General features: G+C 37.1%; 1 protein-coding gene and 1 pseudogene across 1 annotated transcript in view; both read left to right on the top strand.

Annotated features, from left to right (window-relative positions):
* Positions 1–3,282, top strand: part of LOC131255176 (uncharacterized) — a 164,432-nt pseudogene extending 161,150 nt beyond the window's left edge.
* Positions 1–4,207, top strand: part of LOC131255749 (uncharacterized) — a 44,782-nt gene extending 40,575 nt beyond the window's left edge. Inside the window, exon 7 of the mRNA XM_058256555.1 lies at positions 3,938–4,207. The gene's annotated coding sequence lies outside the window, so the exon portion shown is untranslated. The remainder of the gene's footprint in view (positions 1–3,937) is intronic.
* The last annotated feature ends 12,508 nt before the right edge of the window (positions 4,208–16,715 follow it).

Below are 16,715 nucleotides of genomic sequence, written 5' to 3'. Positions count from 1 at the left end.
ACAATGCACGCTTTTGACCCCCACTACTACCCAACATGCCCTTGATATAACAAATTCAGATTGCCAGAAGGTCGGGCCACTCAAAGGTCACGAGTAATAAGACCAATGCCGTCAATGTGGCTGACACCCCCATTCTCAGCCAGGCAAACCCGGAATCGAACCAAATTACCTCAACGTTAATATTATTGAAGGCCCTAATACCATTAGACTAAAAAGCAAATGGACAACAACTACTGTAACAGAGCTGGGGCACCTGCACAAAAATGGAAGGAGATTTCCACCTTTGAACATGATCGACACCCATTCAGCCCACGCAACAACCGGGAGATAACACAACCCATCCAACAATCCCTAGCATAGGAATTTCATAAATTACTGATTAACCAGGGCTTGTAGGAGATAAAAACCTCATCCTAACATAGGCTTAAATCTGAATTCAATTGAAATCATTTGTCTTGTGCGAGTTTTAACATATTACGGCGGTTTAAAAGCTAGGGAATGGGGGAAATGCGTTTGGGGTTGGAACATTAAGGTTGAAGTTTTGGGAGGTTTCTGGTTGGGATTTTGGGTTAAGGGTTTTAGGACTTGCAGCTTGGGGATTTTGAAAATTTTGGTTTTTTTTTTTTTTTTTTGGTTATACGAAATTAGGGGATTTTGGTGGAAATTATAACTAGGGTTTTAGAGATTTAGGGTCAGGGATTTTAAGGATTTAAGGTTTTGAGAACTAGGGTTTGGATAACTAGGGTTTTGAGAACTAGGGTTTGGAGAACTAGGATTTTGAGAACTAGGTTTGGATGGATTAGGGGTTGTGGAAAGAAGAAGAATGAAGGTTTTAAAGAAGAAGAAATAAGAAAAAGAAAGGAGGGTGGGTTGTAGAGATGGAGAAGAAGAAATACCTTGAAGAGAAGAAAAAAAAAAGATGATATTGTTGAGAAGGAAGAAGTGAAAAAAATAACTAGGGAATCACTCCCTATTGTTTCGCACGACTAATCCAATTATAGGATGATTTTATTTTTATTTATTTATTTTATTTTTTTGCTCAATTTCAAAGTAAAAAGAGAGAAATCTCTTTCATTCATAACATGCATATTGACTAGGGTGGGGGCGTCCAACCCTTTATAGTCTCAGAAAAGAAATATTGTTCATACATATTTAAAGTTTTCAATTTTTTTTTACTTTAGCTTCTTTTTTCACTTTTTTTTTTTTTTTTTTTTGGGAGTCTAAACTGTATTAAACCTGAACTTTTCATTCTCTAAAATTTTGGTGTATCTGATTTTTTGACTGGATCTTTAACAATCAAGACCGGATTAGATATGAACATTTCTTTTTCTTTTTTTTTTTTTTTTTGGTTCTATGCCATTTTGCTAAAATATGGTTGATCCAAATCGTTGCCACCCCTATCTCCCACTAACCTCGATACAGATTGATTTCTATTATGAGGGATCGAGAGAACAATTGCTGCCCCAATAACTGCTTCAATGTCTTTTCAATAGATATAACAAAGATAGAGCAAATGTCTAATTTTGGTTGGCAATAATCAAATAAATTAGAGAATGTTGTGAGATTTATATTGAACACATTCAATAGCCATGAACCCCACACCAAATTGTTGCAGCACAATTGGCACATCTTTCGATTTTGCACGTCCTAATATCATGGCAATTCTGACATTTAAGATGTTCCGAGTTACAGATATCACAATTACTAGTGATTCCCTGTAGCCTTAATTGCAAACTACTAAATTGATTTTTAGGCAAAATTTTTGCTGTTGGCGGTGGTGCCCTTATCCAGGAAGCATATGATTTTTTTATTATTATTTTTTGAGTTTATACAGATTTGTGATGGAACATTCTTCATTATTTTTATAAAATACTATCTGGATGATTCAATCTTTTATTGAGGCATGTTATTTATGCAGTGCTTTGGATCTTTTTGCCATCATTTCCTCGTACAATTTTTGTTTCTAATTCACAAAGCTTTTGATTTTTGTAGTAAAAGATATCCAAGAAGTTTGATAAAGTTTTGTTGGATGCTCCTTGATCTGGATTGGGTGTCCTCTCCAAGGTATTCCTTAAACAAGTTCATATTTCTTGAAAAGATAATTAAATTGGGATTGTTTTGGAATTTGGAAAAAATTAAAATAGCCAATATTGGTTTGAATCATCAAACAGCTGCAATCACCGATAGTATTGACTTATAATATTATTTCTTTTTGGGTCAGTAATTGTTCATGTGGTTGCTTCTAAGATGCTTTGATTGGTAATGGTAGGTGTTTTATGAACATGATTATTTTCTGCCTTTCCTAAGTCTTAATGACTAAATCTTCCTTTCCCATTCAATTTGTTGTTTAAGAGAGCGGACTTACGTTGGAACCAGAGATTAGAGGATTTGGAACAGTTGACAAATTTACAAGACGACCTCCTTGATGCAGCTTCATTGTAAGAGTTCAAACCCTTTCTTCTCGTCTTAGTTTTCTCTTAGAGGCCTTGTGCTACGTAACATGTTTGGTTCTTTTTTAAAATAAAAATAAAAATTGTGATGCTAGGCAAATGTTCTTTATGCTCTTGCTTTTGTTTTTGTTTTACATGGCCATTTAGTTTTAATGCAATTCTACGTATCTGGATTACAAAAGGAAATACTTTATGGTTTTCTCTGAAAAATTATGTTTACACGACAGCTGTTTTTGTTTTTTCCAAGAACCACACAGTACAATATTAGATTGCCAAAGATATTATAACAAGCTAATGTATATCCCATAATACTGCAGTGTTTTAAGGTTCCTTCAAAAGAATGGTGCCTTCTAGATTTTTACATTGACGTTATTGCATTTATAGATTAGTGAAGCCTGGAGGGACACTAGTGTACAGTACTTGTTCTATTGATCCTGAAGAGAATGAGGAGAGAGTGGCTGCCTTTCTCCTCAAGCATCCAGAATGGACTCTTTTCTTTTTTTGCATGGCTCACTGTTTTCCTCTTTTAAGAATTTGACGGTCAATATCTTGATAGTTCATAATACGTAACATTTCAGTAATGGTTTTCTTGGATTGGTTGGCTTGTCTTCTCCTTCTTGGGTTCTAGCCCCTTTTCTGGAATCATCATTATTCAAAGCCAGCAAATTTTCTTTTCTTAAGAGTATATACTCGTCTACGCATGCCAACCTTGCTTGTGTGAGTACATCTGAGACATGCACAAGCAGGTCCTTGCCATTGGGATGGTGAGGTCTGTCCATTAATCAAGACAGCTGTAACATATGTTGATTATCGGCTGCTTCAAATTTCTTCATTTCTTGAGCCACCCATTATTTTTTAATTACATATTTGGTGACTTGATTGCTTGAGTGGTGTGGTTTTGAGGCCAGGTTTATAAACCATGGAGCCAACCTTAAGCACGAATCAGATGTCCTTTCAAGTGCCCATTTGGCATGTGAGTTTCCAAGTAGAGGTGCTTGTTGGGTTAGAGAAGCTCCTGCTGTAATATTGCTAATTTGCGTATATTCCCCAACTTGTCCAAATTTTTATTCTCTCAATTTTTGAAAGAGAGAAAATTAAGTCTGTGTTACTTGTGGCCTTTTTTTTTTTTTTTTGTTTGTTTTTGTTTTTGCTGTTACTTCTCCATGATATTAAAAAAAGAAAAAGAAAAAAAGGGAAAAGATTGACATGTTGGCATGTTGCAGTTATGTGCTCTTGTTACGATTGGGGTGGGTGCTTTCTACCCAAATCCGATCAGCTTCATTTCATGTCCTACCTGGAAGGAAATGGATGGTGATTTTGGGATCCAAAAAAAAAAACCCCCCTCATATATATATGTATGCAATTCCAGTTAGGGCACACTTTAGTTAGGTTCTACCTAATGGGGCATTTAACCAAGCACACTCTTAGTTTTTCTAACTCTTCATACTTTCACACCTTAAACATTTTTACTATGAAATTGATTGCAGGAGTTCACTATAGATCTTGCTGATAGGTACGTCCCACCTGATTTTGTTACAGACAAAGGGTTCTTCTTCTCCAACCCAGTCAAACATCATCTTGATGGATCATTTGCGGCCCGCCTGGTCCAATCTGTAGACCGCAAGATGAACCCTGGGTAAGCAGACCAAGAATAGTGTAATTTCTATTTTCTTGAAAATTGCTTCAATTCTCAATGAGGGCAAATTTTTTTAGAGCAATAAAAAATCAAAGCATATTGAGCCACCAATCTAATCATATTCATCGAAATCACTTTTTTGGAGTGCAGATAGCATGCAAAACATGAGCCTCTCCTCTTTAATCAAGAGAAGGTAGGGTCATGATGGGATACAATTATCCAACAAGAAACTAATCTCTTGTAACTAATGTTGTCAAAATCGTTATCATATTGCAAATCGTAATTGGGGTTGAATTGTATCGAGTCACAAATTGTAAATTGTAAGTTTTTTTTTTTCAAAATAAAAATTAAAAAAATATATAAAGAAATCAGAAAAAAATTAAAGACTTAAACACTATCATGACACGGTAGTACTTAAAAAAAGTTATATGACTCATCTTTCCTCCATTTGTTTTTTTTTTTTTTTTTTGGGTCTTTCAAGAAATTATCCTAGTAAAAAAAAATAAAAATACAAGGATCCTTTAATAATTTATGTTCTTATTACTTTTCTTGAATGTAGAATTGGATTAGAAAAGCGGCATTTGATTCCATAGACCAATGGAAAAAGATATTTTGATTTCTAACCATCATTCGTCAATACATATACGTCAAGATGATCATAATCATCCATACAAACATTCTAGATAAGTCGTAAATCAATTTAGTTTTTCGTTCAGTTAAGAAGTAAGAAATCATACAAAAAACACTACCATTTAACATTGAAGAAAAAACATATAATTTAATCTCTTATAAAGAACAAAATAACATAATTTATCGTTTCTAAATGATATATATATATAGTTTTTTTTTTTTTCTAAACAATTCTTAATGCCCTCACCAATTTAAAAACATAAAATGAAATCGAAAAGCTGAAAATAGAAGAAAACAAGTATAATTTGAATTGTAATTCAGGATTTGAATTATAAATCATAGGGATTCAAATCATAAAATCGTAAGATTCATATAAAAAAAGGGATTCAAAGGTGGGATTCAAATAATTTTATTCAAGATTAAACTTAAATCCTAAATCATAGGATTTTGACAACACTGCTTATAAAAATTTTCCTAGAGAATAGCATGTCATCATCACAAGTTAGGGAAGTGCAAATGGCTTCCCTTTTCTTCATCAAATAAATGCACTTTGCATTTTCTAAAATTTGTGCATTATGATTTGTGGGGTCCACTTAAATTTTATTTTATTTTTGATGATCCAAACCGTTGATGACGTGGGACCCATAATGGATGCGCCATTGCCCAGAAGCCTCCCAAGTTGAATGTATAAATAATGCCACCAGAAGCTAGGAGGTTTCTGGTGCATCGCCCATTCATAATAGGAGGCTAATAGCAAAGAATAGGGATCACCAAACAGTGGGTCCACATTCGAACGTCTACATTTTCTGATGATCAGAACGCTACATAATTCATCATTTGTAGTGGGGAAATGTGGCAACAGATTTCAGGCCGAAGTTGTATTGTGACACTAAAAAAGGTGGAGATGATCCTCTCACACTATGCATCTCAAATAAAGGTGTTCCTGAGAGAATTAAAACAAAACAACAAGCTTATTTTCAACCAATGCAATTGATAGTTAATGAACCACACATGAAACTTCAATACTTTCTACAGTCTAGGAGATGTACTTTTTCTGGACCATCCAATTACTTGGCCGCATTTCGTATCGACCATAACCAAAACCCAATTTGATTAACTAATGTTAATAGTTGGATTGATGGACCTGTTGTGGACAATGTCAGTAATCCAATTGGAAGCAACATCCAAGGGGTTAGCATATCAATTTAACAATCCAAAGTCACACACAAGATTCCTCTTTGTGGTCCTTTTAAAGCACAAATCAGATGTTAGGTTTGTTGGATGAGTCTAATTTGAGCAATGACCTATTTAAGATGGTGATTATAATATTCTACACAAGACATGGTTACAAACACATGCTATATATAATAATCAAGCTTGATATGTGATCCAGCATGCCCACACAATCCACATACATAATAAGTTTAAGCCTATTCCTCTTTGTTCATGGGTTGCTAAGCTTCCACTTAGCAGCTGAGGTTAGGCGTGGATTAAAAATTCTATCCCATGTTTCGCTTAATACATTTCACTAATTGTGCTTGGTGCAATCTTTTTCTTCCCAAAAGGAGCTAATAATTTGAAGAGCTAATGGGGATTTATGATAGAAGCTGTGGAAGTTTGATTTGGCTGCCAACTTGACACAAGCCTCCTTATCTAGCCTTAGGACGGGTAATGTGAACACAAAACACCAAGTACAGGTAATGTGAACACAAAACACATGGTACAACAAGAAAATAGAGGACACATGGTACAACAAGAAAAAAGAGCCCATAACGTGATAGATAGATGTTAGGTACCTTTTAATGGTCTTTGCCTTAATAACTTTTGCATTAGCATGACCAATTTTTTCCTCATAAGCGGACAAAATAGTGACTCGGAGAGTCAATAGAAAAGCTAGGCCACATAATGTGATGGATGGATATCAAGTAACTTTCCTTAGGTCCTACCTAAATAGCATTTACACTACCATGATCAAGTTAAAGCAGACTTGAAGACTCAATAGTAGTGGGGAAGATAATGGGGTTTATGAGGTGGTGGATGGATCAATATGTTAATAATTTAAAGTTCTTCCATAACCATTAGGCCAAAATAATGACTTGAAAAGTCCGTATAAAAGTAGGGCCCATAAAGTGGCTAATGAATGTAAGTATCTTTCCATGGCTAAAGAAAGTAGATGTCGTGTTCTAAAGCCTTCAGGTCATGGGAGAATAGATACACCACTATGATAGCATCCACATGGAACATGCACGATTAGTAATCTTGGTGAGATTGAGCTGCTAATCAGGCAATCCTGACCATGCAAATGCATTGTCGTAAAGAATCGGGCATGGATTAGGTACTACTCCTGCATGTTCCAAGCTTGAGACAGGCAGAGGCCCCGTGGGCCACTGGGGGGCCACCGTGATGTTTTACTTTTATCCAAACCATCCATTCATTTTTCCATATCATTTAAAATACTGGACAAAAAATAAGACAGATCAAAGTCTCAAGTGGACCACACCACAGCAAGTAGCGGTACTAAGGATGCCTACCATTAAAACCTTCATAAGGTCCACTGTGTCATTTATTTTCCATCCAACCGGTTGATATGGTCATATACACCTGGATGAAGTGAAAAAATAAATATCATCCTTGATCTATGACTTCTGTGGTCCCTGAGAATTTTTCAACGATAGGAATTTAATCCCCACTGTGTGGTCCATTTAATCCTTTAATCTGCCTTATTTTTTGGTCCATTATTCTAAAATAATATGGAAAAATAGATTAACAGTGTGGATAGAAGTCATACATCACAGTGGCCCCTCGGTGGCCCATGGGCCCTTCGCCTATGCCGAGCTTGGAACAGGCGAGGGTAGTACCTAATCCGCGCCCTAAAGAATCAAGCCCATCATCTAATAATGAGATGGGCACACCTGCCTAAAAGTGTGGAGACCGGCAATCAATTTTATCAGTCTTTCATTTTCAAGTCAATATCTGGTTAGACTGGACTTGTTGCTTGTTAGGCAAAGCATCTACGAGATGGTGACTACTCTGTTGACCTGACTTGTAATACAAGGCATTTGGAAAAATGGTGACTATGATGAGTGGCTTTCATAAATTATACGACTGGTAAGCCAAAGCATATTCTGGAAAAATAGTGCCTACTTTGATGAGTGGCTTCTATAATTTACACGTGTGGGCCATAATGTTATATAGACACACACACACGCACGCACACACACACACACACATTTACTTTGTCCATCAGCTTATGTGCGGGACCACATCACAGGAAACAAGGGGAATTGGATACCAGCTATAGGTTTGAGTGTAGAGATACTTTGATGTGTATCTTTCATCAAAGGTGTTAGTCAATTGTAAATTACCCTAACCAATTACCTCGTTAGAGTCTTCTCTCATTAAATAAGCCAGTGAAAACTAGGTTTCAAAACAACCTAATCCAAAACACAACACATGGCTTGAACTCAAAGAAGTTTTAGAAGCATTTTTACATTGTTTACATTAATGAGGCTTATGGGAGTTCCCTATCTAGTTTTGTACATACAGTTCTGCCGGTAAGTCCAAGCGAGAGAAAATCATTCGAGTGGAAAGAGAAGGTGCTGCCAAGAAGGCCAAAAGGTAGGAACAGTTGGGGATAACATAGAAGGCCGGAAAGATTTGAAAGACCCACTATGGCAATACTTCAGCTGCCATAACTGTTGAATTGATAAGGAGAAACGTCTAATTTTTGGGCTAATAATCTAAAATAATATGAGAAAATTGATGGATGATGTGGATAAAATCCATACATAATGGTGGTCCCTCGATAGCAGCCTGGAGCTTACACCTGTCCCAAGCTCGGAACAGCTGAGGGTAGTGCTTAATCCGGCCCCAAAGTTATAGCATCCACTCACTCCTGTCCACTAGGTTATTTCTTGGATTCGGGGACTCAGGACAAAAAACCAACCAAATGTACAATTCAAAGGTCACATTACTGGAAATAGTGGGGATGGGATGCAAACCATTGGTTTGTTTGTAGGAACACTATGATGTGTATCTTTCAAAGCTGTGAGTTGATCAATTGCCCACTCATCTTATAATCCATTGCCACACGTGATAAGGTGACCGGGACACTTTGTCATCCTATTTTGTAGCCTGTACTGTTTGCTAATTATAATTTATGAACTCAGTAAGTAATGGAGAAATGAGGGCAGTCAATAGTCAAAAAAGAAAAAGAAAAAGAAAAAAAGCATAAGTGCACAGGACTCTTTTGCATAAATAAATAAATGGTCCCATGTGCTTGACTTGCTGCTAGTCATGGCTTGCTTGACCCGGTGAGATTGTTGTGTTAGGAATTCCAAGAGCAGTTGGCAAGCACCTGCTGATGGTCATGGCTTGCTTGACCCGGTGAGATTGTTGTGTTAGGAATTCCAAAAGCAGTTTTGGAAATTAAAGCATGTTGGCCCCACATCTAATGGTGACTGTCAAAAGTCATGCATGTATATTGCCGTGTTGCATGTGGAAGTGTTCCATTTAAAGAAAACTGGACTGATGGTATTTATTAGATAGAGATGGGTAGTTGGATATTTAATGCCATCTCCCTTGAATGATCATGGCCAATGATACCCGTTCATGTAGTTAGTTGATTATCAGTGTTTGAAAATAGGGCAAAGTTCATCCCATCCATCTAAAAGGCCTAACCCCAACTTCCACATTACATCATGGATAAAAGGTGAAGTGGACCCCACTTGTGCACGGTACATGCCTCCACACATGATAATAACATGGAATTTACAGACTGTAGGCTTACTGCATAGATGCCTTGGCTGGAAAAACAGAAAAAGATCCCGTCAGTCTACTTTTTTGGTGGGTCACGGTACATGAAACAGATGGATAGCAAAAGATTACCATTGTGCATGAATTTGTTACAGAGAGTCCACTTTCTTTTGGCCCTCAACTCACACGTGGAAAGAAGTCTCACATGTGAGATCGGAGCCACTCATCAAAGCATCATCATTGTGAATTCGAAGATGCCTCGACTCAAATAACCGGGCCTATATATGTATGCAGAAAGTGGTGACCACGTAATTATGTTATTGGCCACAGGTGTGAGATGCGGCCCCTACAAAGTGCTTGTTTTCTTCGCCGATTATCAGGCTTAAACCCCATGAGTGATTCCCCAAGTGTTTCGGAGGTGTGACTCACGTGGTTGGGAAACCACACCATTAAGTCTATATTACTTTTCTTCTACAACCGTCCTCTTTGTGAATTATCTTATTCCTATGATTTTTTTTCCTGGCATGGTAGGAGTAGAGTACAGAGCCTAATGGATGATCCAGATATTTGATGTGCATTTCTACGAGCCGATATGTGACCAGCCCTTAGCCCACTAGATCGTTGCTCTTATATAAGTTATATATATGTAGGACATTATAAATAGAGTTCATCCATTTTTATAAATTTTATTATCTTTTTTATATTTTGGGAAGTATAAATTTCATTATTATTATTATTTTACATTTAAGGATTTTTCTTTTTCTTTTTTATTTGTTGAATAGGACTGTTTTCTTCCTCCCTTTCCGCCATACACCCACTGTGCCATGATCCAACCCTACTGGACATTGTGGCAATTCGGGTTTTTAACTTATCCATTTATGGTGTTTATGATTATTAATATACACGTGTGGTGTTCCAGTTGTCTTATCCTAATACATGTGCATGCTATGTGCATGTACAATGGCCCAAGCATAGATTCATGCAATCCTAGCTGTATGTGCATTATCCTGCCATGGTTCTTGAGTTGAATGGAAAACACAGCATAATCAAGCTCTTCCAATCACTCGTCATTCTATGGGGTGTACCGTTCAATAGACGGACGCAGATTACGTAATCCATCTGGGCAGGCTTTGTGGGGCCCACCGTGATGTAAATGTTTTATCCACGCCGTTCACCACTTTTCTCAGATCATTTTAAGATATGATCCTAAAAACGTAGCAGGTTCACAGCTCCAGTGGACCACACCAAAGGAAGCTGCACTGATAATGACACCCACCATTGAAACCTTTCTAAGGGCCAACGTGATGTTTTTTTACCATCCAACTTATTCATAAGGTCATGTAGACGTGGATGAAGTGAAAACACAAATATCATCTTGATCCGAAACTTCTCCAGCTCCAAGAAGTTTTTAATGGTGAAAGTTCAATCCCCACTTTGTGGTCCAGTTAAGCCTTGTAGCTGCCTCATTGTTTGGTTCATGTCTTAAAATGATCCCAAAAAATCGTTGAACGGCGTGGATAAAACACTTATATCACGGTGGGCCCCACAGATCCCTACCCGGACGGATTACCGGCCGGGCGGGGGTAGGACGCAATCCGCGTCTTCAATAGACACAGCTGGCTACTTTTCCAAACCACAGGAAAAAAAAAAAAAAAAAGCTTTAATTTTTTTGGCTGGTTCTTCCAGACGGTGGGACCCAACCGTGCAGCCTGTGCCGTTTGTTGATCAGGTTCCATGATCCCAGTGAGAAAAGGAGAAATTGAAAAAGTGCGTGGGACCCTTTTCCTAGAATAAATGATACAACGTGCTTGACCCACCCACGGATGGTTGGTGCTTGTTTGACCTAAACCAGGAAAATAATGAACATTCAGTTGTAGAAAGAACGAACATTGAGTGCGGACCAAGAAAAAAACGAGCATGGGACTGACTTAAAACAGGAAAAGATTGGACCCGCTGATAGTTGTTGCTCGCTTGACCCGATAAGACTGACTTAAAACAGGAAAAGATTGAACATTAAAATAATTAAAAAAATAAAATAAAAAAAATATCCAACTTTGGAAAAAGAAAAAGAAAAAGAAAAAGAAAAAAAAAAAACAAAGTCTTTGGCCATTGAGAGCTAACATCTGAACCAGTGAGTAAAGTAATAGAACCCATAATTTCTATTTTGGTTTTCTCCCTGCGTACACATGGGGGCATCAAGGGACCTCCAAAATACACCCCATTAAAACAAAACTCTTTTATACTTTCACCTGCATTACTAAGGCATAATGTTTTTGGGACGAAAATGCCTTTGCCATTAAGAAAAGAAAACATTCCAGAGCTAATTGTCATTTTATGCATTAAAAGTTGCTATTCATCTTCTATACTCTCTAGCGATCTTTCATTCTTTCTAGTTATGCTCTAGCAATCAATCATTGAGAGATATGGCAATCTTTCATAATTTAACCTGTAAAAGATCCACTTTCAGAAGATCTTTGTTTGGTGGTAATTAATCATACAAAAGGTACACTTCGAGTCAAAAGATTACCAACCAAACGGATCCCAATCGAGGCCATTTATTAGTTTTTAAAAAGCTTATCAAATTATCCTTCCAACAAGGGCAATACTGCTCAGATTCAACGTGCAATGGAAAAAAAATAGTTATTACAACCAATATAAATTCACAAGCTCATTGCCAGTACCGCACAATCTTCATGAAAATAGTTATAACTCCCTTGTTATTGGTCAAATCAGGGCAATTTTGGGCTTGTTGGAAAGATAATATAACAAGTTTTTAAATTATATGACTAGAATCATCTCATTTTGAGCATTTAACATTTCAAAACCTGCCAAAGTCCATGATGGTGTAACTTATATTACTTGCATAGTTAGCACCTCATGACTTCAGTAAACATAGTGAATATGCTTCATTGCACATTAAATCTAAGTGATCTTAGGTTCATTAGAAATGTAATTCAATACACTTTCCAATAAGCCATGAACTGCCTCAATTGGAAGCCTTTTGGTCTATCATATGTACCTTTTGAAACATCAACAGTGAATGGAGCTCTTTAAAGAGTCCCTTTCATAAGTGAATGCACAATAAAATTGCCATAAAGAGTAGTCGAAAAGTATAAAAGATTACTAGAGAATGGTTGAAAAGTATAAAAGATTGCTAGAGAATAGTTGAAAAGTTTAAAAGATCACCGAAGATCATGTAAAATGAATAACAACTTTGAATACGTGAAATGATGATAGGCCTTCAAAATGTTTTAGGGGTCCTAAGTACACTGCTGGTGTATATTAGGAAAAAAATCCCTTTCATTTTGTCTAAAATATCTTAATTCTTAGTACATTGTCAAGATTCTTATACTCAAAATTTAGAGAGCATTTGGAAATTAAAGTATGTTGGGACCCACATTTAATGGCTGCTGTAAAAATCATGCATATGTGTTGTAACAAGTGTTTGACTTCGAGGCGCTCTTGTTTATGAAAATTGGCTTGATGGTGTTATAAGATAGATTTCTATAACATCTTGGATTTTTCTATACTCAACGATTAGATGAACTAGAGTGTCACTAGGAATTTTTTCTGATTAATTAGGTAAATGTATGTGCGCGCACTCAAATTAAAACTCAAAACGCTTAGTATGTGCGCGCACTCAAATTAAAACTCAAAACGCTTAGTATGTGTGGAACCTCGTTTCTGAAAGTTCAAACTCAATAATACTTTGTGGATTACTTTAACAGGTGAATCAAACCATTCACGATTAAACTCAGGCCATGGATCACCAGATGCACCTTCCATTGGGTAAGTAATGCCAGTTTGACGGTTTATCATCAAAACACCGCACTAGACCATCTGGTTTCAAAATTAACCATGCGAATTCAGTTAGACATCCTGCGAAAGCTAAAGCATGCGCCCGATCATTAAAAGCTTGAGCCGAATCATGTGAACCACGAATCTAGGGGCAAGGTCTAGAGAAACCCACTGTCAATAAAGCTACATAACCGAAGCATAATGAAGATCTAGGTAAGACCAACACAACAGAAAATTTTGATTATGTGCATGACCCGAATTAACTAAATGGTTGTATAACTTAGAAATCAATGGTTGAGGATTAATTAGGTTAAAACACTACTATTGCTAATTTTCTAACGGCCAAACCTTAAACATTAGTTGATCTGACCCCACACATAATACATACAAAATCTCACATTCTACTTCATTTCAAAGAGAGCCGAAATCAACAGACAAGCTTTGAACCACTCGTTAATGGGTCAGTAAATTTGAAACTAAGAAAAATCGTTCATTTTAGGGAGCTTGACATCCACCGTGGGACAATGAACTGAGAATGCATACTGAATCACTAAACTTATTGAAGTGCGGCACATGTGATGTGAGGCTGTCTAAAAGTCACATGGAACTTAAGTTAATTGTATACATTCAAACTCACCTAATGTTGTGGTTTTTGAGCAGTTAGCTTGTAACCAAATTACAAACACTAGCCTCAATTATTATTCTACAACTATCCCTATAGTTGTAATTTGGATTGATGATCAACAATCATTGAATTGACTTTTAATTATAACCATTAATTGTCCTTTAATTTTATGTACACTGAACACAAAAAACAAAAAAAAATAAAATCGGCCTCTAACTTTTGCTAATTCTTCCAGATAGGATGAGGCCCACCCGTTTTACGGTTTATTGCCACTGAAACTTTACCATTATATATTGTAGCTTGTACGGTTTGTTAACCACAATTCATGAACCTGGTGCCAAAAAGAGAGACGTGGGCAATCGACAGCTGAGAAAAAAAAATGCATGGGACCTTTTGCATGAATAAATGTTGTCCCGTGCATGATCCACTGATGGTTGTGGCTTGCTTGACATGGTAAGATGACTGATTCCGGGAGTGGATTAGGTGAGACCCCGGATCCATGGAGGTGGGTGGGACCTGAAGACTGTGGGACCCACTGTGATGTATGTGACTACATCATGCGGTCCATGTGTATTGAAAGCTCATTTTAGATCATGATCCAAAAAAATGAAGCAATTGTAAATTCAAGATGGACCATAGTACAAGAAATAGTGGCAATTGACCATTAAAAGCTTCTTGTGGGGCAAAAAAGCTTTGGATCAAAATGATATTTATGTTGTCTCTTCATCTAGGTGTTTGTGACCTTACCAACGGGTTGGATGGTAAATAAACATTCCAATGGAGGTCATGAAGGGTTTAATAGTGAGGATTCAATCACAACTGTTTCCTGTGGTGTGGTTTACCTAAGATTTGAGTCAGCTTCATTTTTGGGATCATGCCCTAAAATGCGTTTCAAAATGGTTGGACTATGTGGATTAAAGGTACATATGTCACTGCGCGCCCCTCGGTAGGGATCCCACCCACCTTGGTGGATCTGGGGTCTCACCTAATTCAGTGATTCAAAATCGTGGGGTGAATGAACGAACACGCTTTGCCTAAAAAGACTAGGTCCATCTGAACATGGGACGCGGATTGCCTGCCACACCCTGTTCCATGAACTTCTTATGCTAGGAAGGTGATGTAGAGCAGGTTGCAGACTCATGTCCAAGATGGACTAGAGAAGGCCTGATTTGAGGTGGAACATGACCGTCAAAACCTTAAAACAGGCATATCTCGCAAATCAAAATGAGTTATTCAATGTACAGTATATGATTTTGGGGAATGAGAAGCTACTTTAGCCACCCAACCCCTGCTACGCTAGGTTACCCATGCCAAATTTGCGAGATTCCATCGGATCGATGGTCAAAAGTCCCTTCTAATTTGGTTTTTACTATTTATGGTAAGTTTTAATTCAATCATAACTATGGGTGTACATGAACCGAGCTAGCTCGGTTAGCTCGCTCGACTTGACTTGAAAAACCTCGATTCGACTCGGTTCGAAGCTGAGTTCGAGCCGAGTAGAGCTGATTTTTTGAGCTCGAAATTGAGTTCGAGCAGTCCCCAACTCGACTCAACTCAGATCGAATCCAGCTCGAATCAAACCAGTTCGGTGACTCGGTTACTTTGCCATTGATGTTGCTCACTAACTGTTTGATAAAATGATTCAACGAAATATGGCTGGTGGCAAGGAAGGTCGACTTTCTCTTTACAATACAATTTCTTCAAAATGAAAGTGATTTTTATGTTTTTTTTTTTTTCCAATTTCTCTCACTTGAGATTTTTGTTTCTTGGGGGAGGCAATGCAAGGGTTGTTAACTAGTTTGGGGATATTGCGTACAAAGAGGCACTCACTGTTAATCTTGAATCATATCAGTGGGTTTGTGAAACCCGGCAGGTGATACTCTATCCTGACTCTTGTTCCCTTATATTATTAGTGTTCAAAAAAAAAAAGAAAAAAAAGTGAAGTCTTTGGAATTTTGAAATTTCTACTTTTAAAATAATTTCAAGAAATCTTTAACTGGGCCCTTCTTTTTCTTCTTCTTCTTCTTCTTCTTTTTTTTTTTTTTTTCGTTTTGAAGTTCCAAAATTGTGGTTATTTTTTTTCTTATGGACAGAGCCAAATGCACTCGTTCAGAGTATGCATGTCTGACTTGAGATAGTTTGTGGAAATGCCTGTAAAACTATTGTTTCTGTTTGTTAAACAGTGAGATTTCGAAGTTGCAGTTTAGGTGTTTGTGGAAATGCCTCAATGGCAAACTCGGCTCGAACTCGGCCCAAGTTGGCCAGTCAGGTTCAAGGACCAAGCCAAGCCAAGTTCGAGTTGAGGTCAGCCACTGTTTGAGCCGAGTCGAGCTGAGGCTAGCTCAACTCGATGTACACCCCTAATCATAACTCTTGATCCTCCGTGCTTTAGGTGCCATGCCCAACATGAAAATGTCTTAGAAAATTAGGAGAACAACGTGGTTAGGCCAAATTGGACATTTATTAGTTTTTGGCCAAAAACCATAGTCTGGTAGGAATCACGATTGTCTATAAATAGTAAGTTTGGATTCATATGTACATGTGTTTTCTAACCAATCACCCCACTTCTAAGTGGGTTGGATATGGAAATCACCGTAGCTGTATTTGCTTACCCAAATATCTTAGGGTATTTTTGTAGTTTAATATTTTGAAATATTAACAAACATTGAATGCTAATATAATTAAAATAAAAAATGTACAATGGTCGTATTTAATTTTAACAAACATTAAATCCTAATATAATTACAAAAAAAAATAAAAAATGTACAAGCGCCCATAAATCAGAGGTAAGAATTTCTCAAGCACCTTGATTTTTGGGACG

This window comes from Magnolia sinica, chromosome 9 (assembly GCF_029962835.1).
Source record: "Magnolia sinica isolate HGM2019 chromosome 9, MsV1, whole genome shotgun sequence".
Classification (NCBI taxonomy): domain Eukaryota; kingdom Viridiplantae; phylum Streptophyta; class Magnoliopsida; order Magnoliales; family Magnoliaceae; genus Magnolia; species Magnolia sinica.
Note: the sequence above shows the minus strand (reverse complement) of the source record. Positions and strands in the feature narration are given on the sequence as shown.